This window comes from Pseudopipra pipra, chromosome W (genome assembly GCF_036250125.1).
Source record: "Pseudopipra pipra isolate bDixPip1 chromosome W, bDixPip1.hap1, whole genome shotgun sequence".
NCBI lineage: Eukaryota > Metazoa > Chordata > Aves > Passeriformes > Pipridae > Pseudopipra > Pseudopipra pipra.
In genome coordinates this window covers 41986812-42014054 of record NC_087580.1, presented here as the reverse complement: position 1 = coordinate 42014054, position 27243 = coordinate 41986812, and the positions used below count along the sequence as shown (strand labels likewise).

The window sequence follows — 27243 nt, the reverse complement described above, 5'->3', positions numbered from 1 at the left end:
CCATAACATGATCACACACATATTGATTACTGATTTGATCTACAGCTTCACTATTCACAGCTTGCATCATGTAGGGTCTGCCCAATAGAATTTCAAATGGACTCAGTTTCCCTTTTGATCTTGGCTTGACCCTTAGCTTGATTAAAGCAATAGGTAAAGCTTGATACCAATGAAAATTTGTTTCTTGACATATTTTAGATTCATCTTTTCTACTTGCCCACTTACTTGCAGTGTGTAGGGCATATGCAGTTGCCAATTGATTTTTAGTGCTTTACTTATTGCTTGTACAATTCATGCACAAAAGTGTGAACCTCTATCTGAAGAGATGCTTTTAGGCATTCCAAACCATGGTATAATCTCATTCAACAAGACTTTAACCACTCCTTTTGATTCATTTTTTTCTACATGGGAAAGCTTCAGGCCATCCAGAAAATGTGTCAGTCAAAACTAAGAGATAACAGGACTCTCTCCCCTTTTCTTGGGAGCTCAGAGAAATTAATTTGCCAAATTTCACCTGGGAAATGCCCTTTACTTATTGCCCTTTGGTGTATTTTTGTTCCAGTATTTCAGACAAAGATCACATTGGGATGTGACTTGCTCTATTGTGGTAAATAAATTTGGTCCTGCTACTCTAGTCCTTAAATGCTAATAGAGTGAGTCTAAGCCCCAATAGTTTTATCATGTTTTACTTTTACAAATTGCCACACTAATTTTTCTAATAGTATTAACTGACCTGTTTTTAATTAACCTCACCCATTGTCTAACACCTTACCTTCATTTTCATGTATCCACTTAAGTTTTTTGATATTCTACCTATTGATCTGTGTCTAGTTCTTCTAGCACTAAAGCTGCTACTGATAGTTCTTTACTTCTTGCAGCAGCTAATTCAGCTTCTGCATCAGCTTTTCTGTTTCTTATTTCCAGGACAGTGTTACCTTTCAGGTGTCCTTGGCAGTGCATAATTGCCACCTGAGAGGGGAGTTGTACAGCTTCTAATAATCATAGAGTTTCTTCAGTATATTCCACAACTTTTCCTTGAAGAGTTAAAAGTCCTCTTTTTCCAAATTGCTCCATGAGTGTGAACTATGCCAAAGGCATATTTGGTACTGTCCATTGAACACATTCTCCTTATTTTTCAGTAACAATCAATAGATCATTCACATATTATAAAAGTACACCCTTTCCCGGTGGTGACTGCCATTGTTCCAATTCTTCAGCTAATTAATTCCCAAAAATTATGGGAAAATTTTTAAACCCTTAAGGTAACACTGTCCAAATGAGATGAGTTTTCCTTCCTGTGGTGGGATTTTCCCACTTGAAGGCAAATATCCTTTGACTTTCCTGTGTTAAGGGAAGGCAGAAAAAGGCATCTCTTAAGTCTAATACTGTGAACCAAATTACACTTTCTTTTAATATTGTTAATAAGGTACATAGGTTTGCAACAGCTGCATGTATGTTTTAGCTATTTTATTTACTGCTCTTAAATCCTGAGCCAACCTCTGTGTTCCATTTGTCTTTTTGACTGGTAAAATTGGGGTGTTGAAATCTGATTCACACTCTACAAAACCATAATTTCAAAAAGTTGTCTATTATTGGCTCAATTCCTCTTCTATCTTCCAGCTTCAGTGCATATTGCTTCCTAACTACTGGGTTTGCTCCTGTCTGTAATTCTGCTTCAATGGGAGCTGCTCTTTTTGACTTTCCTGGTGTTTCAATAGCCCAAACTCCTGGGTATACCTGATCTAAAATTTGATTGACATTTGAATTACCCTGGCTTGGCTCCACATAGCTCATTGCTAAACTCAGAGCTGCTATTAATTGTTCTTCCTTTACCTTAAGTTCAATTTTACCTTGTTTGAATTCTATTACAGCTCCCAGATTTTCTAGTAGGTCTCTGCCCAATACCAGTTTGGATAAATTTGGTAAATACCAAAACTGATGCACTCCCATTTGTTTTCCAATTTTGAACTTTAGGGATTTCAAAAGAAAGCTTTTCTGATTGGCCAGTGGCACCCACGACTTAAACATATTTATCACTTTTAGGTATTAATTCAAAACAGAAAATGTAGCCCCAGTATCAATTAGAAAATCTATATCTTCTTTTTCTTCCCCTAGCTTAATTTTTACCAGCAGGTCCCCTAGCACTGGCCTGCCGGCCTCCCCTTCACTCAGTACTCTGTAAGCAACAACAGCCTCTCCTGTGCCTGTATTTCCACCTGTTAATTCAGGGCATTCTTGCTTCCAGTGTCCCTCTTTTCTGCAATATGCACACTGGTTCTGACCCAGCCTTGTCTGTCGGGGAGGCAAACCTTACATCTGTTACACAAGGATCATACATATAACTAACAGTTGCAAAACTGACAAATCTTAATTCTAGTTCTTATCCAAAGTGATGTGCTTATAGTTAACTCTTCAGCACTACCTCTCATATAGCAACTCTTAGCATGATAATACCTTTAACTATGTGCTCCTGGATGTTTCAAGGTAAGCAAGATATATCAGGTACACAATAACAATACTTGGCCAAATACAAACAAAACCAGAGAAGAAGACCAGACCAGACCAGACCAGTGTCCTCTCCCATGTCCCCTGCGAGACGGCGTCCCCTGCGAGGCGGAGTATAGCTGGAGCTCAGGCAGGGCTTGGGGTGGTGCTTCTCTTGGCCCTCAGTTTTGGTGGGTCTGGGGGCTTAAACTCATCTTCTTCAGCCTGACCCTTCTTCTCTTCCACTGTTCTTGACCCGCTCACTGAAGCCTGGGAAAAGCCCTGGCTCCAGGCCTATTTCTCCTATTCAAATGTCTACCTGATCCTGTTATATTTCTAATTTATTGCTTCTAGGCCTATTACATGTTCTTGTACTATTCTCTTAAGCTTTGGTCCAGTAAGTAGAACAGAACGAGCACAGATCATCTTGGATGTTGGTAGCTTGTTAGCAGGCCCAAATTTCTTAGTTAACTCTTTTGGGCCTGGCCTCCTGTTTCAGTGCGATCGGCCATTGCAGCGCAGGGCTGAAAAAAGGGAACAGCAGCTCTTTCCACCAGGAAAATAAGTCTGGAAGCTTTGGTTTCAGGTGCAGTTGTTGGGGCAGCCTGGGCACTTCTTGGGCAGCAAGAGTTTTTTCTGGTGGCACCTTTTGTCTGGCAGGAATCTGCAGTTGGATTCAATTTTTCAAAAGGTGGGACCGGCCATTGCAGCGCAGGGCTAAAAAAAGGGAACAGCAGCTCTTTCCACCAGGAAAAAAAGTCTGAAAGCTTTGGCTTTGAGGTGCAGTTGTTGGTGCAGCCTGGGCACTTCTTGGGCATGGAGATCTTTCTGTGCTGGCATGTTTTGTCTGAAAGGAATCTTCATTTGGATTCAATTTTCCAGGAGGTGGGACTGGCCATTGCAGCGCAGGGCTAAAAAAAGGGAACAGCAGCTCTTTCCACCAGGAAAAAAAGTCTGGAAGCTTTGGCTTCCGGTGTAGTTGGGACAGTCTGGGCACTTCTTGGGTAGGAAGAGTTTTTGTGGTGGTACCTTTTGTCTAAGAGGAATCTTCAATTGGATTCAATTTTCCAGGAGGTGGGACAGGCCATTGCAGAGTAGAACTGAAAAAAGGGAACAGCAGCTCTTTCCACCAGGAAAAAAAGTCTGGAAGTTTTGGCTTCAGGTGTAGTTGGGGCAGCCTGGGCACTTTTTGGGTAGGAAGAGTTTTCTGTGGTGGCACCTTTTATCTGGCAGGAATCTTCAGTTGGAGTAAACTTTTCCACGAGGTGGGACCGGCCATTGCAGAGTAGGGCTGGAAAAAGGGAACAGCAGCTCTTTCCACCAGGAAAAAAAGTCTGAAAGCTTTGGCTTTGAGGTGCAGTTGTTGGGGCAGCCTGGGCACTTCTTGGGCAGTAAAGAGCTTCCTGTGGTGGCAACTTTTGTCTGGCAGGAATCTTTATCTGGAGTCTATTTTGGATGTTACTTTGACCTATTCAGGAGTGGGCCAAAAAAACGGGAATTAGCAGCCCTTTCCCTCAGGTGAAATAGTCTGGAAGGTTTGACTTTGAGGTGCAGTTTTTGGGGCAGCCTGGGCACCTCTTGGGCAGGAAGAGTTTTCTGTGGTGGCAACTTTTGTCTGGTAGGAATCTTTATTTGGATTCAATCTTCCAGAAGGTGGGACAGGCCATTGCAGCACAGGGCAGAAAAAAGGGAACAGCAGCTCTTTCCACCAGAAAAAAAAGGCTGGAAGCTTTGGATTTGAGGTGCAGTTGGTTGGGCACCCTGGGCACTTCTTGGGCAGCAAGAGCTTCCTGTGGTGGCACCTTTTGTCTGGCAGCAATCTTCATTTGGATTGAAGTTTTCAGGAGGTGGAACAAGTCATTGCAGCGCAGGGCAGAAAAAAAGGAACAGCAGCTCTTTCCACCAGGAAAAAAGTCTGGATTCTTTGGCTTCAGGTGCAGTTGTTGGGGCAGCCTGGGCACTTCTTGGGCAGCAAGAGCTTCCTGTGGTGGAACCTTTTGTCTTGTAGGAATCTTTATCTGGAGTCTACTTTGCGTGTTTGACCTATTCAGGAGTGGGCCAAAAAAAAAGGGAATTAGCAGCTCTTTCCACCAGGAAAAAAAGTCTGGAAGGTTTGACTTTGCGGTTCATTTGGTGGGGCAGCCTGGGCACTTCCTGGGCAGCAAGACTTTGTGTGGTGGCACCTTTTGTCTGTCAGGAATCTTCATTTGGATTGAAGTTTTCAGGAGGTGGGACTGGCCATTGCAGTGCAGGGCTGAAAAAAGGTAACAGCAGCTCCTTCCACCAGGAAAAAATGTCTGGAAGCTTTGGCTTTGAGGTGCAGTTTTTGCGCAGTCTGGGCACTTCTTGGGCAGGAAGATCTTTCTGTGGTGGCACATTTTCTCTGGCAAGGATCTTCATTTAGATTCAGTTTTTCAGGAGGTGGGACAGGCCATTGCAGCACAGGGCAGAAAAAAGGGAACAGCAGCTCTTTCCACCAGGAAAAAAAGTCTGGAAGCTTTGGCGTTGAGGTGCAGTTGTTGGGGCAGCCTGGGCACTTCTTGGGCAGCAAGACTTTCTGTGGTGGCACCTTTTGTCTGGCAGGACTCTTCAGGTGGATTCAATTTTTCAGGAGGTGGGACCGGCCATTGCAGCGCAGGGGAGAAAAAAAGGAACAGCAGCTCTTTTCCTAAGGAAAAAAAGTCTGGAAGCTTTGGCTTTGATGTGCAGTTGTTGGGGCAGCCTGAGCACTTCTTGGGCAGGAAGAGTTTTCTGTGTTGGCACCTTTTGTCTGGCAGGAATCTTCAGCTGGAGAAAATTTTTCAGGAGGTGGGACAGGCCATTGTAGCACAGGGCTGAAAAAAGGGAACAGCAGCTCTTTCCACCAGGAAAAAAAGTCTGGAAGCTTTGGTTTTGAGGTGCAGTTTTTTGGGCAGCCTGGGCACTTCTTGGGCAGGAAGACCTTTCTGTGGTAAGACATTTGTCTGGCAGGAATCTTCAGTTGGATTCAGTTTTTCAGGAGGTGGGACAGGTCATTGCAGCACAGGGCTGAAAAAACGGAACAGCAGCTCTTTCCACCAGGAAAAAAGGCTGGAATCTTTGGCTTTGATGTGCAGTTGGTGGGGCAGCCTGGGCACTTCTTGGGCAGGAAGAGCTTCCTGTAGTGGCAACTTTTGTCTGTCAGGAATCTTTATCTGGAGTCTATTTTGGGTGTTATTTTTACCTCTTCAGGAGTGGGCTAAAAAAAAGGGAATTTGCAGCCCTTTCCCTCAGGAAAAATAGTCTGGAAGGTTTGACTTTGAGGTTCAGTGGTTGGGGCAGCCTGGGCACTTCTTGGGAGGAAGACCTTTCTGTGGTGGCACCTTTTGTTTGGAAGGAATCTTCATTTGGACTGAAGTTTTCAGGAGGTGGGACCGGCCATTGCAGCGCAGGCCTGAAAAAAGGGAATACCAGCTCTTTCCATTAGGAAAAAATGGATGGAAGCTTTGGCTTCAGGTGCAGTTGTTGGGGCAGCCTTGGCACTCCTGGGGCAGCAAGAGCTTTCTGTGGTGGCACCTTTTGTCTGGCAGGAATCTTCAGTTGGATTCAATTTTTCAGGAGGTGGGATCGTCCACTGCAGAGCAGGGCTGAAAAAAGGGAACAGCAGCTCCTTCCCTAAGGAAAAAAAGTCTGTATCCTTTGGCCTTGAGTTGCAGTTGTTGGGGCAGCCTGGGAACTTCTTGGGCAGGAAGAGCTTTCTGTGGTGGCACCTTTTGTCTGGCAGCAATCTTCATTTGGATTCAATTTTTCAGGAGGTGGGACAGGCCATTGCAGCGCTGGGCTGAAAAAAGGGAACAGCAGCTCTTTTCACCTGGAAAAAAAGTCTTGAAGCTTTGGCTTCAGGTGCAGTTGTTGGCGTAGCCTGAGCACTTCTTGGGCAGCAAGAACTTTCTGTGGTGGCACCTTTTGTCTGGCAGGAATCTTCATTTCAATTCAATACTTAAAAGGTGGGACCGGCCATTTCAGAGCAGGGCTAAAAAAAGGGAACAGCAGCTCTTTCCACCAGGAAAAAAAATCTGGAACCTTTAATTCAGGTGTAGTTGTTGGAGCAGTGTGGGCACTTCTTGGGCAGGAAGTGTTTTCTTTGGTGGCTCCTTTTGTCTGGCAGGAATCTTCAGTTGGATTCAATTTTCCAGGAGGTCAGACAGGCTGTTGTAGCGTAGGGCTGAAAAAAGGCAACAGCAGCTCTTTCCATCAGGAAAATAAGTCTGGAAGCTTTGGCTTTGAGGTGCAGATGTTGGCGCAGCCTGGGCACTTCTTAGGCAGTAAGATTTTTCTGTGGTGGCACCTTTTGTCTGGCAGCAATCTTCAGCTGGATTCAATTTTTCAAAAGGTGGGACCGTCCATTGCAGCGCAGGGCTGAAAAAAGGGAATCAGCAGCCCTTTCCCCCAGAAAAGAAAGTCTGGATCCTTTGGCTTCAGGTGCAGTCGTTGTGGCAGCCTGGGCACTTCTTGGGCAGCAAGAGCTTCCTGTGGTGGCACCTTTTGTCTCGGAGGTGTTTGTTCCCTGTTAGCAAGTCCCTTATGGCGTCAATCACAGAGCACTGGGACTGCTCACAGGGCATGATGAAGGAATACAGCAGGAGTGCGGAAAGAGCAGGTAGAAAAATACATTCCTGTATCTAATATACTTCCTCAATTAGAGAAATCACTAATCCTGTCACATGATTTGTACTGGACCCTTCTAAGGATGTACTTTTGCCCAGACCCTTTGCTCCAGATGTGCCAGCTACGTCAAATGAAACCAGAGAGAATCTCAGCGAAGCCAAAAATCAGCTCTTATGGCACTTGGCACTCTATGGGGTTTAGCACTGGAGCTCAATCTCTCTGGGATGGCTGGGCCAGAACAGTTCATTTAATGAATGGTGCTGTTGCTGAACTTCCCTGGGCACGTTGCAATTGGCTACTGAGGCTGAAAGGTTTCCTGTAAGGATTTTTATCTTTTGAAACTACTGGCTGAATTTGAGGTATAAACTCTAATATTCTGAAAGTGGAAAGTTGATCAAACAGAAAAGACTGTTTCTTCTACAACAGATTTGAAATAGTCCACTTGTAAAAATCACAAAGCTTGAAGCCTACTCAGCAGAGCTGATTCCTCATCTGCACTGATCATCAGCAACTGGACTCTCTCCTATTTCAGGGTCTCATCTGTGTACACTGGATTAAGGCCTCGTAACTTCTTAAGAAAAGTAGTGTTATAAGCTCACAGATCTGGCAAGATTTCCTTAGCAGATGGGTTGAAAAGCAAAACTTTGTTGCCATGACCAACGAATGCAGAGCCCAAGGTTGTTTGTGGTGCTAGCTTTGCTCCACTCTCTAATAACTTCTGTCCAGATCAGTGCTGGCAACAAGAATTCCAGGTTAACGCTTGTTTCATTTTTCAGGCTTTGCATTTCAAGAATGGGGAGTTGTTATTGGAAACTCTGCCATGGCTGTCAGTAACAGCCTAGGAAAACAGTTTTTCTTATTTCTGAGGGAGAAGTTTCCAACCCAGCTTTGGAGTATGCAAATAGTTGAATGACTTGTTGTACAATTGGAAATAAAAATCAATACATTTGCTCTGATTAATGTCTTAACTTATATTTGACTAAAAAGTTCTTTTCTTGATACCTTCTTTAGAAAATAGGACCCATAAGCACAAAGGTGATCTCCTAAAGTGTTGCAACCTTTTAAGTCCACTTGTTGCCACACAACAATAGCATGCCAATATCACATCCAAAGATACAGAATCTTACAGAGATACACACAAATATATACCTATACATATCTATGTATGTATATCTATCTACCTATACATATCTCTACATATCTATACAAATACACACAAGAAAGTTTGGGGTTCCTGATGAGAGTTCAACACGGGTAATGAACAGAGGACTGGTTTGATGTGTCATACAACTGGGGGGACCAAGAACGTATGTTCTGAGCTTTGATTTATTGTCCTGGTTTGTAACTGCCTGCCTTCCCTTTGGGGGGAACACAGGCCTCTATTTTGCACGGTCTGTTTTGTTTTACTTGGCAGTGTAGACTAGGGGCAGAAGAGTTTTTGGAGCCAAACAGCTCGATGCAGATTCAGTTCCTTTAGTGGTGCCTAAAACTCAGGAGCTGGACTCCACGGTGCCGGTGGGACTCTCCCAACTCAGCATGTTCCATGATTCCATCAAGTCCAACTGTCAGCCCAGCACTGCCCCAGCAACCCCCAAACCACTAAAGCGTGTCAGCCATGGCCAGATGCAGGCGCCTCTGAAACACCTGCCGGGGTGCTGGCTCCGCCCGGGCAACCCATTGCAGTGCCCGAGCCCCCCCCAAAAAACACAGGGAGAAACCTTTCTCCAGGAGCTGACCTGAAGCTCCCCTGCCTCAGCCTCGGGCCACGTCCCCCGCTCCTCCCAGCGCAGGCTCCTTTCCAGCAGCCCCCTCGGCAGAAGGCGGCTCAGGGCTCCCCTCTGCCCCCCCGGCCGGCTCCGCTCCGGCCCCGCTCCCGCCACGGCCCCGCTCGGCTCTGCACGGGGAAGGAACGCGCCCAGCCCCGGACAGACACCCCCGGGGGCCGCGCACCGGGGGACTGTCCCCGGGGCTCACTCACTGGGGGTCCCTCCCCGGGGCTCACTCGCCGGGGGTCACTCGCCGAGGGTCCCTCCCCGGGGGTCACTCGCCGAGGGTCCCTCCCCGGGGGTCACTTACCGGGGCTTCTTCACCGCGAGTCGCTCACCGGTGTCACTTACTGGGGGTCACTCGCCGGGTGTCGCTCAGCAGCGGTCACTCACCGGGGGCCGCGCACGGGGGGGGTCCCTCCCCCGGGGGGCCGCTGCCCGGGGGCCGCTGCCCGGGGGCCGCTCAGCAGCAGCGCTCCCGCTCCCGGCCCCGCCCGCTCCCACCCAAACCCCACCAACCGCCCCTCTCGGCCCCGCCCCCGCCCCGCCCAATCCCCGCCTCGCCCCGCCCACTCCGCCGCCTCCCATTGGCTGCGCACGTTCGGCCCTGGAGCGAGGAGCGCGCGGGGAGCGTTGCCTGGAAACCGGCGAGGGAATCCCGGGAATCCTCGGGGCGCCGGCGCTGCCCCCCCACTCCTGGAGCGCGCGGCCGTGCCCGCCCGGGAGCGGGCACTCAGCGCCTGGCTGCGGCCGCCACAACGGGCAGGGAAGCAGGCGCGCGGAAGGCGGGCTTCGGCCCCCGGGCAGCGAGGAGCCCTAAAAAGAACAAAAGTGTTGAAAGAGAGGGAACTCATCGCACCATCACAGAACATGCTGAGGTGGAAGGGACCCACGAGGAGCGTCGAGTCCAAGCCTTTGCCCGGCACAGCACCGACCCCAAGAGTCACACCGTGTGCCTGAACTCTGCCAGCCTTGGTGCTGTGACCACTGCCCTGGGGAGCCTGGTCCAGTGCCCAACCACCCTCGGAGGGAAGAACGTTTCCCAAATATCCACCCTAAACCCACGTGAAAAAAACCTATTTGCAACCAAAAAAAAAAAGTTTCTATTTTCTTCCTTCCCCTTCTCCTTATTTAGTGTTTACACAACAGTACTGCAGTGCCCTACTGGCTCAGAACTGAAATACTTGAAGTCCTTGCCGTATAGGCTGGATTTTGTCCCTTAGGCAGAGGCTAATCTGCCTGCAGTCCACCAGGACTGCCAGAGCTTGGGGAAGGGATGGAGGCTATCGCAGGACGGAACAGAGATGTGGAGATATTCCCTGATATTCTACTCTAGAGGCGGCTCAAGAGACAGCCCTGGAGTTGGAAGCACTTGCCTTCGTCACTGGACGATCTTGTCCAGCACCACCGGTCAGATGTGTGGGGTTTATGTCCCACAGCAAATTAAAAACACCACAGCCATTATGTAAATGTGTATTTGTTTGAGTATTCACCCTGATGGTGTTCAGGCAGTTATGCTGAGATACTTTGTGGATTTTTGGAACAGAAATAACATCTTTTAAGGGTGTCTGTGACCGGCTGAGGTGCAGGATGTGGCCTCTCTATTTTTAGCATCTGCTGGTACGCCCATCTGTAGTGAGAAAACATCCTGTGAGTGTTAATTTAGGTGATGCAACCTTTTAAGTCTGGAGAACTACTTCCTTCTTCAAAGCTTGCTAATTCTCATGAAAGAAATAAAGAGAATTTCATGACAGTGACCTATTTTTCACTTTGAATATCCCAACTATTGGTGAGCATTTACATTAAAATATTTGAAGTTTAATAAATTTTGCAAAATGTCCTGGATGTTGAGGGATGTAGTGATGAACTCAGAATTAGAAAGTGAAGATTGTCTTCTTTTTTTTTGAAACTCACAGGCCTATGAAAAAAAAGCTTTCTAGAGAAACTTATTTTTTTTTATCTAATTTGTACACATTTCTACAATTAGGACAGCTGCAGGTTCACCCCTGGCAAAATCTCTCTGCTGGTAACCCAGCCACATGCTGATTAATCCTTATTTCATGTTCAAGTGACCATGATATTTTGGTCAGCTGGCGACAGAGCGGTCCAGGTGGTAAAGGAACAAGGACTGAACAGTTTGAGCAGCGTTTGCCTTTTTCTGTCCTCCATCCCCCTTTTCTACATATTATACTTTGCCACTTTCTCTGCTCAGCACACAGGAATTTGCTGGATGCACCCATGAATGCAGAACCCACTGGAATCACGACATTTGTTCCAAAGGATCCAGCTAGTGCCAGGGAAGCAGAAGTTATGACTGTGTAACAACCACACTGTGAGGAGGAACAAGACTGAAAACCACTTTCCGTAAAGGGAAGGATTTGAACTGGTGTTGGAGATGTGCAAGGCTCTGTTATTCTCCCTCCTTAAGTTGTTGACAGGACACAGTCCCCTCTCTTACCTGCCATTGAAAGGTCCTTCTAGTTACACTTATGGCAGTGTAACTTTGTACCAACATCAGCCGTGCACTGTAAGGCTGCTGAGGTTTCCAAAATCCACCTTTTTTATTTCTGCTAGTTCTGCTTCGTATCCTTCAAGCCAATACACAAGAACAAAGCTTCAGCAAAGCCTACCTAACATTTCCTTTTGTTTCTGACATCATTAGCCAACGTAAACCAAACCATTAACAGGCATCTAAAAATATTTCTGGAAGTTTTCACGTGCTCGGTGAGGATTCCAAAGTTTTCTTTGAGGGAGACTCACGGAGACTCTAGAAGAAGATTTTTGGTCCAGGAAAAAAAAATAAATAACGCAGCTGAAGCCCAGGCACCGTTGTATGAAGCAGATTGATTAACCTTAGTGCTGCTGCGTTCCTACTGGAATACCCACTGGAATGACACTGGAATGCCGCCGGATTTCCTACTGGCCGCCCGGAAGCGGCTCCTCCCGTGACTCCCAGCGCGGCAGGACCGCCTCCCGCTTCCAGCCGGCACATCCTGCCTGGCCTCGCCTCCCCTCGCCCGCCCCGATCCATCCCGGCCCGCCCCGATCCCACGCGATCCTCCCTCCTGCCCGGGTGAGTGCGGGGCCGCGGGACGGGAAGGGGCTGGATGGAGGCGGCGGGAGCCGGGAGGGGGGAGCGGGGACACCGCGTGTCCTCGGAGCCGCTGTGCCCGGCGGTATTCCCGCTGTGCCCGGCGCTATTCCCGCTGTGCCCGGCGCTATTCCCGCTGTTCCCGGCGGTATTCCCGCTGTGCCCGGCGGTATTCCCGCTGTGCCCGGCGCTATTCCCGCTGTGCCCGGCGGTATTCCCGCCGCTTCCCAGGGAGCTGCCGTGGTGTGGGAGGGAACAGCCGTGGCGGGGAGCAGCTGCTCCCGTGTGGGGTTCTGCGCTGGGGTTTGTCCTCCAGCCCGGCCCGGAAGGAATTGGGGGTGCTGGTGGATGGAAAGTTGGGGCTGAGCTGGCGCTGATCTCCCAGCCCAGAAATCCGGGCGTATCCTGCATCCCATTCAGCGGGCCGTGGGTGAGGGAGGGGGTTCTGCCCCTCTGCCGCGCTCTGGTGATTCTCCACCTGGAGCGCTGCATCCAGCTCTGGAGCTCCCAGCGTGAGAAGGGCACAGACCTGTTGGATCAAGTGCAGGGAAGGCCAGGAAGATGATGAGAGGGATGGAGCAGCTGCGGAGACAGGCTGGGAGAGTTGGGATGGCTCAATCTGGAGAAGTCTCTGTGGAGACCTCCTTGCAGCCTGTCAGGACTTAAGTGGTGCAAGAAAGATGGAGAGGGACTTTTTATGAGGGCCTGTAGCTGCAGGACAAGGGGCAATGGGTTTAAGCTGAACGGTTTAGGTTTAGACTAAATGTAAGGGAGAATTTTTTTCTGCTGGAGGGTGGTGAGGCATTGGCTCAGGTTGCCCCGAGAAGCTGTGGATGCCCCATACCTGGCAGTGCTCAAGGCCTGGTTGGATCCTGTTGGATGGGGTTTTGAGCAACTAGATCTTGTGGAAGGTATCCCTGCCCATGGCAGGGGGCTTGGAACAGCTGTAATAACCAGCAGAACGCTACAGAACAGCCCGTGTTGTAAATGAAGCTGCGTTCTATGAATAGTAAATATCTGAATGTAACTTCTTTAAATGAGTGTGAATGAGCTGAGAGGTTGGTACAATGGATTTAGGTCTGGAATTCAAAACTATTAATCCAGGCTTGGTTGCATTTGTGTTGCTGTCATTTGGGGATGTCAGCTTTAGATCTTGGTGCCTTCAGCAGCATCTTCAGATCTTGCTGTCAGTCAGGGACTGATTTTCAGTCTTTAATTTTTTACACGTTCCCTTGCCTCATGCTGCAGTTGGGAATGTTCATTCTCTCAGGAAGGAGGTGATGTGAATTCCCTCCTGCAGGGCTGAGGTGACCCTCGGTTACTGTTGAGGGACAGGCTGTGCAGGAACTGCTGATGAAACACTGCCCAGGAGTTAGTGGGCCAGCAAGGGTGTCCTGCTGCACAGAAGAACTTAGTGCTGCATGTAAATACCAGAACTGGAGTTTAAGTTTCAAAATACGGGATCTGTGTAAATAAAAGTATCTCAACAAATTGATAGCATTTCCTATCAAATGGGTGTAGGGAGTAGAGCTGTCATTTTTACTTAGAAATTATGGCATCAGCACGTTCAAACTTCTCAGGTGTTGGCTTTCCAGACTTGCACAGTTACCTACCGTTACTTGATTTCCCCCTTAACTTTCCTGAGAATTTGGCAGCCAAACCATTTGTAGATCAACTTCTTTATTTTTGCATAATGGTACACAATCATACGATCTGCCTGGGAAAAACAAAGTAAATGACTTCCAGCTTCAAAATGAAATGTCTGTGCTTGTATGAAAGAATTCTTTTTGTTCTACATAAACAAAGTTTGACAGCTCGACAGGACTGAAAGCAGAATCTTGGCCTTTTAGTTCTTAAACTGGTCAATTTTACAAGTTTTAAACTTGTAAATGTAGTAATTACAGAGCATCAACAGGAAGGCCTAACAATGTTCCCTGTCTTCTGTAAACTGTTAATGCTTTGGAACAAATAGTGAGGCTCTGAAACCAGAGCTGTTCCCGGGATACTCTGATATCCCACTGGGTAGGGTAAGAGTTGTTGCTCTGGGCCCGTGAGCTCTTGAGGTTGTGTTGCTGGTTGATTGTTTTGGTCCTCTCTCCTCTTGAACAGGAACCATGCCCAAGAAAGGAGGGAAGCATGCTGAAATGGGAAAAGAAACACAGGCACAGTGTAAACGAGCAAAGCTGGAAGCAGCTTGTTCTCCCTCAGTCCTGAGTTTTGAGAACCCAGACAGCCTCTTCGGGAGCTTGATCTCCCCCATCAAAGAAGAGGTGTTTTTCAAGGAGTACTGGGAGCAAAAGCCACTGCTCGTCCAGAGCAATGATCCCCTGGTGGCTGCTTACTGCCTGTCCCTGTTCCAGCTGTCAGACTTGAAGGAGCTGTGCAGCCAGGGCCTGTACTATGGGCGAGATGTGAATATCTGCAGGTGTGTGAATGGAAAGAAGAAGGTTTTAAATAAAGAAGGCAAAGTGAATTACATGCAGCTGAAGAAGGACTTTGACCAGAAAAAGGCAACAATACAGTTTCATCAGCCTCAGAGATTTAAGGTGGGATTGTTTCACTGGATATAATTGATGCTGGCTTAATAATGTGGTGTGTTTTGCTTGAGTTGCACTAGACATGGCTTCATCTCTGTGCCCAGGGGAAGTGGTTGACATTGATGACCTGCTGAAATCTTTACATGAGCTGTATTAAAACACGGTTTATACTTTTGCACTGTCCATCATGTTTCACTGCTCTGCAGTAAGAACAAAATCTGATTCATGCTATAATATGTATAATAATATATTCTTTTTAAAATTTTGCTCTGTCACATAAAAGTTTGGAAACAAAACCAAATGCACAAAATTGATGATTAGGCATCTGTGCTTAAATTATCCCTTCTGCCCCACTGTTTCCTTGTGCAAACTTTGTGGCTTTTGAGCCACTTCCCTTTAATGGAGGGTAAGGTGTGAAACCATGTGAAATATTTCCAGTGTTCTTGCCAGTGAATTGCACCATGGAAAGGTACCAGCCCATTTTAGCTGAGTGTTCTCAGTCCTTGAGTTTGAGAACGAGGCAGTGGTGCTGCACAGTTGTGTAAAGGACTTGGATTCTTGGAGGTGCTTTGATTCAGGTAGTCTTGAAGGTGTCAACACAATTGAATTGTGAGGTGGACCCAAATAAGATCCCAAATACAAGCTGAGTCCCAGGTATAGTGTTCCTGGCTGATGTCAGCTTTAATGGCCAAGCTGCACTTGTGTGGATCTGGTACTTGGCACGTTCTGCTGTTTCCCTTCGGTGCCTTGTCTGTCACATGTGGGGTGTGGATGAGTCAAGTTTGGGTTTGAATATTCCCAAATGATTGGAGTAACTGGTGAAAGGTCTCTAACCTTTGTATGTTCTCTCTGGTGAGAGAATGCAGGTCCTGCATGTGCTTATTGTCCTATGGTGTTTTGCTGTTTGTGGGATTTATTTTCCTCTGTTCAGCCTTGTCTGTCTGGTTGTGCAGCCTAAAGATGGCACAGGGAAGAGAACAAACAGGTTGGGGCACCAGACTTTTTGGCTTAGCAATGACTCTCATGGCAGATCCCCTTTGCATCTCCAGTGCTCTCCTTCAGGAGAAACACTGGTACAGAGCACCTTCCTTCCCAGCCTCTGTGTCCCTGATGTGATCATTCTTCCCAAGCCATGGGGAGGATGTGGGCTGGGCTTGGCTGAGCTCTTCAGCAAGTAACAGCATCTTTTTTTCTTTTTACAGGAGGAGCTGTGGAAGATTCAGGAGAAGCTGGAGTGCTACTTTGGGTCTCTGGTGGGGTCCAATGTTTACATCACTGCCCAGGGATCCCAGGGCCTTCCTCCTCACTATGATGATGTTGAGGTAGGACAGCACAACCTTGCCTGTGAAACTGTGCATGGGCTTTTGCTGATGGCAGTGTTTGCTGTTGTGTGTGTGCTTCTAACCCTCCCCCCCACTAAACATTATAGGAAAATGTTTTTTTTAATTTGTGTTTCCTTGTAGTCGTTTTTCTTACATATTTTTGCTGAAAATTTACTAATAGTAATATCTAATCATAATATCATGTATACTGGTTTTTCCAGACCTGGTATTTCCATTAGATAAAAAGAGAAGTTTGTTTTCAGAGCTGCAGAAGCTTTCTAGCACCTGTTTTGTCATTTTCACTTCATTCAGGCCCCAAGAATTTACAAGTCCTCTTTCCTTTACTAAGCACTTGCTCTTTCTTCAGCTGGACTGTAACAGCAGACTGGTTGTGCTTGTTGGTCCTGCTGTTTTTAAGAAGTTACTGATATGATGAATTCCTGTGGTCCAAATGCATTTTAAATCAGCTTCTAAAAGAAACATACAAATATACACTGCGTTATAAAGAAAAAATTGGACTGTCCCACTTAAACCAAATCAAAAAATCCAATCCTTATAGGTATATTTTGCTTTTTAATATTTCCATTTCCATTCAATACACCTGGAGTTTCCTTTTCCTTATGCTTCTTATTCAGCAGCCTCACATCCAGCATTTCTAACTCATGCCATCTACCCCCATTGGGCACCCTATAGAGGTTTCTGATGCTCTGTTGTGGATAAGCCTCTTTCACCTGAAATTTTGGATATTTGTGTGGCAGATGTTCCTTTTGGGTTAGTTCTCTAGCACTTACTTAAGTGACTGGAGAGAAACAGGGATTTCCAAATGCCTGCCTTAGGATAAAACAGATCCCACTTCACAACTCCTCTGTCTGTTGTCTCTAAATAGAGACAAAAAAAATTAGTTCAAATTTAAATTTCTCTGAATTGTAGCTATCTAAAAATTAATGTGAAAGGAATTACTTCCTTATGGATTTGGATTTATGGTCTTTTGCAGGTGTTTATCCTTCATCTGGAAGGCGAGAAACACTGGCGGCTCTATAAACCACCGGTGCCTTTAGCTCGGGAATATGATGTGGAATCAGAAGATAGGATTGGGAATCCCACACATGAGTTCATATTAAAGGTATGAGAATTTCATTGCCTTAGGTGGTCTGGGCTGTGATTGCCAGAAAAGTTAAAAGTGGTCCATTTCTTGAAGGCAGTGATTGTGGCTGTGAAACTGAGGGGAGGGTTTGCACACTGCGAGCACGAGAAATTTGGGTGATAGTTGTCTGTATCCTTTTTTAAAGGTATCCTTTGCTTCTAGTATTTAAATAATGGGCCAAAACCCCCAGTTATTTCTGTAAATTGACTAGTACTCTCCAGGTTGGGCACCCTGACTCCTAGGTCATGTTTGTGGAGTTGTGTGCAGAAAAAACACTGGGTTTGTGTATGGTTATAAAACATTTTTATGCTTTTACATGCTGCCTGTAATCCCTCAGGCTAATCCTTCTGTGCACTGAGACTTACTGCTGCACTGAACATTGTCACTGTTCTGGTGAATGAGATTTAAATATTTTTCCTTGGCTGATAAAGAGAAGCATGAACCAAACCCCATATAAACTTGCTGTATTAATTGCTCTTCCTTTTTCCAAACCTGAAATTCAAGTGTTTGGTTGGTGGTTGATTTTTGGAATAAAAGGATCATTTCATGAAGATTACTGAGTGTCAGCAGGGAATCTGGTGCTTGTCCTGTTCTGTTTGACCTGCTTTTGAAGTGTTACTTGTCCAGCTGGTGGTGCTGCTCCATGTTGGAATCCTCAGGAGTTTCTCTGCCTTTTGGCCTGTTCTGGAGCCTCTCTCTGCTCTTCTCAGTGTCCAGAGCTGCATTTGGGTGTAGGTGTTTTAGGAATAGTGTGACATGTTGGATGGTGTAGGTGTTTTAGGAATAGTGTGACCCATTGGATGGGATGCTGACATCACGAGCTGTGTTGTTTGACAGAGGGGAATATTCAATCGTCATCGTGTACTGGGTAATGCAAAGTCTAGTAAATTACAGTTCCCTTTTTCATTTCTGGAATATTTTGGACCAGACTTCAGTGCCTTTCATTTTTATAGAATAATGATGGGCTTAAAAGTTATCCAAGTTTTTAATTTATTTTCCTTCTGTTTGCTGTTGTTCACTTCCTGTGACCCATTTCTTCTGGGTGGCTGGTGTCAAAGTTTGGTTGTCTCTTTGTGGCTGCCTCTGAGAGGGATGCTGTTGTTTGACTCTATTTCCTCCCTAAACATCTTTCTAGAATATTTCCTTTCTCCATCTTTCAAATGAAGAGAATTCAGAATACTCTTGGTTGGTGTAGTCCCCACTCTGGTAAGGAAGGCAGTTTTCTTTGACTGTGCTGTCCAACTCTATAGGTGTTTACAGGACAAGCCATAAGTAAACTTTTATTTCCTTCTTGGAGGCAATTTTATGTGCTTTACACCTTTCTTGCCTTGACTTTCCTTATCTAGTTTTTTTTCAGTGTGGAGTTTTAATTTACATAGGTGAGAAGAAAGATAGGGAGGAGGAGGAGGAAGGTCATACCTGTTTTTTAAGTGCTTTAACTGAAAATCTCAGACAACAGTATTGTAACAGATTACCATTTTTACAGAATATTTGGCTTTTCTCGTGGAATACTAGCCTTTTCTTTTGATGTGATCTGACCAAATCCCCATTTCATTGCTCCTCTGCCAGCCCACTGTGTTGCCAGCAGGTCCATCTCAGCTGCTTCTTTGTCCTCTTCCTGCAGCTCAGTGGGAGTCTGTGTGTTCTGTGATGTTAAAAAGCTTGTTTCACGTTTTCAGTAAATATTGACAGCAGGTTGGAAAGTTTAAGGTTCTGAACTTCTGGCTTAGTGTTCTTTATGTTATTAAAGTGTACCTTGCAGGACTGCTCCATTTTGTGATTCTAAAGGGTATATATTGTCAGACTGTCTGCTCAGAGAGTATTTTCTCTGACTGCAGTAAGGTTTGACCTGGTGCCCTAAATATATCAATTTTCTTGCAGCCAGGTGACTTACTGTATTTCCAAGAGGGACCATCCACCAAGCTGACACTCCTCTTGGGACCTCCCATTCAACACACGTGACCATCAGTACCTACCAAAACAAGTAATTATTCTTTATCTTTTGTTTTGTGTGGCTTTACTCTGCCAAGTGATGTGTGTGAGTAGTACAGACCTGAGATGTGGTGAAGTTTTGGGGCTTGGGGGAAGGAGGGGAGCAAGAAGACTGTTGTTGTTTGAAGCAGCCTGTTTGAGAGGTTTTCATGCAGCAAGCTTGATTGCTTTTTAATTGCTTATTTTATTATTTACCAGCTGTAGGCTTTAATGTGGAAAATGCTACAACTGCAAACTCACTTCTGTATTTAAAAAAATCTCTCATCAGTGGCTGAAGTTACTGTTCATTTCATAGCTCAGATAAAGAGTCATGAGTTACTCCTTTCATCACGTTTTCTCCTGTATTTGATAGTCACCTGCACTAATCTTCTGACAGATTTGCTGCCAATTCTTCCTTGCAAACATTTTCTGCTTATCTGTGGGTTTTTTTATCTCCTACCCCATGTATGCAAGTCAGATTTCTTATGACACACTCCCAGTCCTTGTGCCCACACTGTTATCACACAGGGAAATGTTCTTGCCAACCTAATCAGCCTCCCAGATGCTGGGTTTGGAGCCATTGGTCTGAGTTAGGAATTAGGAAGGGCAGAACAAGTTTGGGCATATTCTAGATAACTGTGAGATGAATCTCTGACCACCAGCTGTGCCATTCTGGAAGCCAGGATGGGCTGGTAACTCTTCATCTGGCCACTCCTGCAACATGGAGAGAGGGTTAAGAGGAAGCTGCTCAAAGGTGTCAGTCTTCTTAAAAGTTGGGTTCAGATTATTTCAATTTACACATGTGTTCTTTTCTTCAGAAGGTAAAAAAAAACTAACCCCAAAAAACAGGAGAGGAAAAGGAAAAGCTGCTCTTCTTCCAAGGTTAAAAAGTGGAGTCATCCCCTGTTAAGGCTGTTGGTAATGAAGTGCTGACATCCTGCCTCTGCACCTCCTGTCAGCAAGTGCAGGGAAAACAAGCAGGAGTCCTGGTGCAGGCTGGTGTTCTGACTTGTAGATGGAAGTATGATCTGGAAACATTTCCTTGGCAAATTGAAGAGAAATCCTTGAAAGCAGCTGTGGAGGAAGTGCTGGTGGAGGTGGCACTTCCAGGTATTTTCAGGTTTGTCTGGGCCAGATCCCAGCAGGAGAGAAGTGTGCACATGTGGGATAAGCAGGGCAGTTTGGAAAAGCAGTGAGTAGCTGAAGACAGTTGCTGGCAGATGGAGACTATGGGGGCAAAAGAAGGGAAGTAGTGAGGAGTAGATGTCTAATTCCTTTCACTGGCCAGAGTTCTTCCCTCCCACTGTGCAGCAGACAGTGGAACACTTGAGTGGAGATGATAAAAAAATATTGAGACTACAAAAAGTGGCACTTTTTCCTAAACTAAAGTAGTGTCTAGAGATCAGAGCTGACAGCCAGGAGTGCTGAGGGAGAACAAGAGCAGAGGGTGAAGTGTATGTTGGAGGACAGGCCCTGCCCTGCTGCCTGCCCTGGGTGGGTGGGAGTTCTGCTGGCAGCCCTGGATGTTTGTCCATTAAATCAGCCTCAGGATGTGGAAGGGAAGAAGGTCCCCCATGGACAGGGCAGCACTTTGGCGTGAGCCTCTTCCTGCCCAGGTCGACTCAAGCTGGGCACAGAAGGTGCAGGCAGGAGTAGGATCCTCCCTCTCCTCCTCTGGTTTATTGTTACAAGTGGGGAACAGAAGCACAGGGATCAAAGCCAATGTTTTTGGTTAAGTATGTAGGCTAAGAATGGGGATTTAATGCAAACAAGACACCTACAAACTGCCTGTCAGGTGTCATTAAAATCCCTGCAGGCATCTTGGTTTTGGGGTCGTAATTAAGTTTCTAGTCAAGCTGAAAACTGATGCCCTGTTGGATTTGATAACCCTGGGTACGTTTCCTCCTTCAATAGAAATGTCTCAAAAGCACATGGAGTGGTATGTGCCTGTGGCTGGATGATAAAGACCCCAGGAGGAATTCATCAATCCCTTCAGCTGCAGTCACTGATAAATGGCAAGCACCTGGAAGCAGAAGAAACTGGACCCTTCTCAAGCCAGTTCCTTCCCTCTGTAGAAGTGCCACTGACCTGAGGGTGGTGAGGACACACATGTGCACAAGCCTTTGCCTGAGGCTACAGAGCAGTAACGGAGGGGCCAAAGGCACTAAGCAGATTTGGAATTCTCGGGGTTTCCAGCCCATGACACCAGTTGTGATGTCTGTTTTATTTCAGTGCAGCTATTTCAGGAACTTTTTTTTTTGTTGTTTCTTCCTGTCCATCAGCTCTTGGGGAGATTTCTTACTGGATGCAATTCCTGGCCTGGTGTTTGACACAGCAAAAGATGACGTGGCGCTGCGGACGAGCATCCCGAGGCAACTGCTGATGGTAGGTAGGTGGGACTGAGGGAATAATGGTGAACCCTGGTGGAACTTCAGCACTTGATCTGCTCTGAAGGCTCAGTGCAATGGCACTGCCTTGTCTAGCAGCCTAGCCACTTCTTTTGAAGTCTTCAGGATGACTCTTCTGAGGTTGGCTCCATCTCAAGCATTGCCTAATTCATTACACTGCTTTTCTTTCCTATCACAGTGTCCTTGTATGGCTTGTTTCCTTCTAAAAGTAATGCTATTTGCTTGGGATCTGTCAGACAGGCATAATTCCTCTGAGGCCAAGCTTTTCAGTCTTTAAAAGTTAGTGGATATGTAAATTGTTGTGTGACCTCTTTATGGTGATCCTGTCGTGCTGATCAGCTCCAGGAGGAACGAGTGTCTCTTCAACTGCATTTGCTTGTCCTTTAGCATTGCAGTAGCCCCAGAGCAAGGGAAAGTGAGCTTTCATGGGGAATGTGTAAAACAAACCAAGGTGGTTGTTTTGGGACTAAGTGTTAACCTTGCAAAGATAAAAGAGGAGTGTCCAGAGTTTTACAGCATTTCTGTACTGGCTTAGGCCTGATCTGTGCAGCTTGAATTCACGTGTGGACATTTAGCAGGTGAATGCAGCTGACTCCACCAAAAAGCTGAGCAGCCTTTTGAGGAGGCTTGCAGACCACCTGGACCACCCCAGGGACTGAGGTCATCTGACAGGAAGAAGGACTTCATTATGCACCGGCTGCCGCCTTGCTTGGGGTGTGACTCCGATTCCTTGACTCCAGGTGGGTTTTGAAGTTACTAAAACTGGCTGATGCCATGGTAGAGCTGTTGCTAACTCTGCTCCTCTTGGGACTTTTAGTATTTTATGGTAGACAAAGATCCCAGTCCAGCATCAGCTTCATGTGCCGTGAGGCCCCACGTGTGTGTTTGCTCCCCGTGTCTAGTGGGAGAGATGACACTCCCTTGGAGTGGAATAAAGATTATCCTAGACTGGAACTGGCAGCTGTGATAAACTGTATCCCGAGAGCATTTAACCGGTAGCAGTTTTCCCTGGGCTCTAGCTTGCTATTTATTATAGTTATTTGCAGACAGGAAAGGTGAGAGAATTAAAAAATCTCTTTCTCCTTGCCCCCTCCACAACCAGTTTGAGGACATGTGGGTGTTGAAACACAGCTTAACAAACAGTCCAGCCTTGAGAGAGTGGGGAGAGCTCAGTTTAACCGTTTGTCTGGTTTTCTTCCTTTCTAAGGAGGATTTATTTTTCTTAGGTGGGAAATTGCCAAAAATAGACAGCAAAATCAGACTGCAGTTCAGAGATCACACTCTCATCTCCATGGAACCAGATCAAGAGAATGCTGTGGGTACAGTGAAGCCACCTCTGTACATTTGGGGTGGACTGGGGAGTGCATGTGAGGCATGTGAGTTGTTGCTCTCCTGTGCAAAAGGTCTGTAAGGGTCATGCAGTTACACTGAGCTGGATCCTGCATCCCATTAGGGTTTGTTAGGATACTGTGGGGTTGTTTGTTGAGTGATATGGCACATTCCAACCTTCTGGAGGGGGGGCTTCAAAACTAAATTCAGCCTATGATTCTGTAGGGGAGGTACATGGCTTTTGTCTCAGGTTTGATGGGATAGATCATTACAGCAGCTAAATGGCCTCTACAGGTCTTGATACTAGGGGTTTTTTTCTATTCTTTGTATTTAAGAACAGGAATAATTTATAAAAATAGGTTTTTCTCAAGAGAGGGAATTCTGCTGGTTGCAGCTGCTGCTGTGGCTGCATTTAGTCTTCACTTCTGGGTTATCTCTGTATCCAAGCAGGTGCCAGGGGCACTACTGAGTTGTTCCACAACATTGATACATGCATCTTGCATTATGCTGTGTTTATACTGCTTCTTATCCATGAAGGTTTTTTAGTATGAAATTGTAGAAGTGCTTTTTATCTCACTTTAAAAAAAAAAAAAGGGGGCGGGACACACAGCAAAGATTATCTTGTACAGTTTGGGGTTTGTTTGGATGAATTGAATGTTTCCCAAGAAAAACACACCATAACTTTCTGGTTTTTTCCTCCATCTTGCTTGTGTCCATATTGAGACTGTGTAGGTTTTGGAGACTTTTTCCCCCCAATTTTTGGGCCACCTTGCCTTCTGATGTCACACAGATCAACCCAGGATGACAGGACACATGGAAGACTTGTGTCCACAAATTCCATGTGCAACCTGCCCAGAGAGCTCTGAATTGCTTTGCACAGCTCTGACCAAGGACTGATGATGGGCATGTGATTTTTAAGAAACAGATCAGTATCAGACTGGAAATGTGTTGAGGCACACCTGTTCATTACTACTTTCCCTTAAATGGCCTGTTTTCTGTACAGCATCACTCCTGGGACTCTAGCAGGGGCAGTTTTAAGGCAGAAGATGATTGTAAATAAATTTTCAGAGGTGTTTTGGAGAGTCCCTTATTGCTGTCAGAGGTGGCTGTTGGAAAATTCATTTGGGAGGGTGACTTGCATGCTTTGTTGTAAGAGTGACTCCAGAATTAAGGAGCATTGGCAAGTGCAGTGAGATGAGTCTGAGGCTGTGGATCACATGTAACTGTTTCCTCCCTGCTGTCTTTTAGGATGAAATTCGCAGGGAGATGGTTTATGTGTATCATTCCTTAAGGAACAGGACAGACACTCCCATGATGGGGACAGATGACACTGCCAGTGAGGATGGCACGGCCCAGGTTTGTTCCTGCAGACACACCAAAAATTATCTTTCCATGGTGGGTTTTGCTGCCTGAGATGAGCTTGCCCAAAATGGCAGCAGGGCCTGGGTTCTGCCGTGATCCTCAGCACCCAGAACCTTTCTGCCCAGCCCTGCAGTGCCCAGATGAGCTGAGGCTGCACCACAGAGGCAGTTTAACAGTGGAACTGAGCAATCTGATCTCATGCTTAATTAAACACTCGAGATGTTAACAGGATTTCTGGTGCATGCCTTATGGCCCAGTGAGCAAAGCTACTGGAGCAACTAAAAGCAGCTCTTACTGGTGTGTCCTTAGCACATCCTCTACTGAGGCTACTGGATAGGCCAGCAGATATTCCCTAGGGATCACTGCCATGCTAAACCCATGTTAGAATCTGTATCCAATGGAACACACTGCAGGGGTGTTCATTTTAGGGTAGGGTGGGTCAGCACTGTGAGTAAAGACCTACCTTGTTCTGAAATGGACTTTTCAGGTCGTCTCTGTTCCTGCTCGCAGGTACAGTGTGCTTTTGCTGGGTCATAAATGCTTCCTGAGCATGGCTTTGAGCTTTGGAACCTTTATTTCTGCTTTTTTGGCAGTGAGATGCTGTGTCTTAGCTCTGTGATCCGAAACACTCGAATGGCAAAAGAGGGCACAGTCTGTCCTTGTCTCGGTAATTACAGCAAGGCTTTTTGCCTGGCACTTATTTTTCTTTGGAAGTCAATCTCACTGGTCCTCCAGAGCTGAGGTTGTACACTGGCACCTGAACAACATGTGCAGAACCCAGAATATTCCTTCTTGCCCTTGAAGACTCCAGGCCTGGGAATGGAGCTCCTCTGTGGTTGTGTCAAACTATATCCAAAGACTGCGTGTGGCAGCTAGAAATAAACTTCTGTGAGCTTCCAAAAATCATGGGTAGGGCTAGGCAAGAGTGTAAGTTTAAGGCTATTTAATTCTTCCATGTGTAAACCACAGGAGAAAGCCACATGCTGTAAACATCCCCACCTCAAAAAGCGTGCTAGAACACGGAATAGAGTTCAGCATTTTCCCTACGAAGATAAAACAGGCCTGGATAAAACCGAGTCTTCTGGAGAATGCTCTCAGTGCCATGTGGAAAGGGAGCACATTCCTGCTGCTCCCTACCCACAGCCTCACACACTGCTGTGCAATAAGGACACTGCTCTCAGCTGAAGGATTTTTTTTCTGTTTCTTCTTCCCCAGCAGACTCATGGGCTGCGCTTTCCTTTGTCATACTTGGAAGCACTGAAGCAGATTTGGAGTAGCAGCACTGTTCATGTTAAAGAGCTCAACCTCACCTCAGATGAAGAGAAGGAAAACCTTGCCTTGTCCCTGTGGAGTGAATGTCTGATTGAAGTTCTTTGATGCTTCTGTGAATTAGCTGCTCCTCTAAAGGAGTGTTTCTGTCTATTAAGCATCTCCTGAGAGCGAGGCTTATTAAATTACTTTTTTATCCATCCAGCCTCTGGTTTGTGGTGCTGTCTAAACAAATACTTGCTTTTCTTTCCTCAGTTTTAGGAAACTGGGCATGGGGAAAAACAGGTAAGCTGCTCACTGTCTAGTGAGCTACAGCTCCATGTCTGGGGATGCACAAAGTCACTCCTAGTAACACCAATGCTGTGGTATCCCCTTCCATCTGGAGAGCTGCTAAAGTTATACATGGGGCAGGATCCAGAACCTTGGGCATGGAACAGTAACTTGTTTTTTTTCAGCAAGAAAACACGTTTGTTCAGTTTGACTGCCCTGACAGGACAGAAGCTTCTCAGTAGAAGCTGTGTGTGTAACAGTTCATTTGGATACATGTCCGGAATAAAGACAAGTGGCAGAAATATTCAAACACACAAAATATCTTTTATTACAGTGAGAATAATAATAATAGTAATAAACTTAGCAAGAGGAATTAAAAACTAAAAAGGATACAAAATAACTACCTTATCGGGTGGCATTAAAACAAATACTACAAACAGCATTTAATACAGTATTAACTAGTGAAAAGGGATACCAAAAAAGGATCTTAACACAATATTATGGATAACACGATATTGGTTAGTAAAAAGGGAAACTAAAGGAAAAATACCATAAACATAAAAGGGGAATTAAAGGAACACTAAAAGGATATTAAAAAGTTTGTTCTCTCAGTTGCTTCCTCTCAATAAACTGTGCTTACCCACACAGACAGGCCAGGGCTGCCAGGATCTGCAGCAGCTGGTCGGTGCCCGTGCTTAGCGGGCGTCCCCACAGAACAACACAGTCTCCATGGCAGGATGAGGATTGCTCACCCCAGCAGTCCTGACACCCCATTTTATCAGCTCTACATTACACCACGTAGGGCCAGTACCCAGTATAAGGTGATGCCTGAGTGGCAGCCAAACACCACCTGATCATTACCTCATGGCAACAGTCTGTGCATGCCCTGCTGTAGGGCAAGGGGCCAGCGACCCCTGCCCACATAATCTTCCTCCCATCATCATCTTTCTCACCCCTGTGTATGACCTCTACCATTGTGTTTCAAGGGTAGATGTATCTATCTTGCAATATGTAGCAAAACCAAGGAAGAACTCAGCTCTGATAAGAGGGGATATCAAGCTGACTTGCTGAAAAGCACAATGGACCTTACAATTCGCTTGTGCCATGAAGTTACATTGTACCATACTCTAGCTGGTTTCACATCCTAATATGATTCCTTTCTCACGCCTCTATGCTCCATTGATCATCTAATTCAAAAGTACCCCCCTTACATGTGCTCTGTCCTCAGCTCCCACGGGGACCACAAGATCATCAGTTTGGAGGAGGCTTTTGGCAAAGCACAGCGTGTTTTTTCCAAAACTCTAAAAGAGGTGAAAAACCATAAAGCTGCGCTGGATCGAAGCATAGCAAACCTGCTGGAACAAGCCTCTGCAAAGGAGTTCTTTAGAATACAAACAATGCTTGAAAAATAAGACCTGGAAATGGACAATACAACACCACCTGATCAAGTCACTGTAACAAATTAACAACATATGCAGAGTCAGCAATAACATTCAAAGGTTGATTAGGAAATAACTGAAAAGCAAGGGTTACAGCTCGATGTTCCACAATTTGAGGAGAATTTTCTTGATGAACAATTTGATGCTGCCATCCAAATTTTATTTCCACACTACCGCAGCTTTACCTGTCTTCCTCAAGACTGTAAGACCATCTAGGGGCTCTTC

The 27243-nt window shown here is 46.0% G+C and overlaps 1 protein-coding gene and 1 pseudogene across 1 annotated transcript in view; both read left to right on the top strand.

Moving 5' to 3' along the window:
• Nucleotides 1-27243, top strand: part of LOC135405050 (zinc finger protein 502-like) — a gene marked incomplete at its 5' end in the record, with an annotated part of 51403 nt that overhangs the window by 8687 nt on the left and 15473 nt on the right. The gene's annotated exons all lie outside the window — the stretch shown is intronic.
• On the top strand, nt 11846-25509 carry LOC135405599 (ribosomal oxygenase 2-like; annotated as a pseudogene).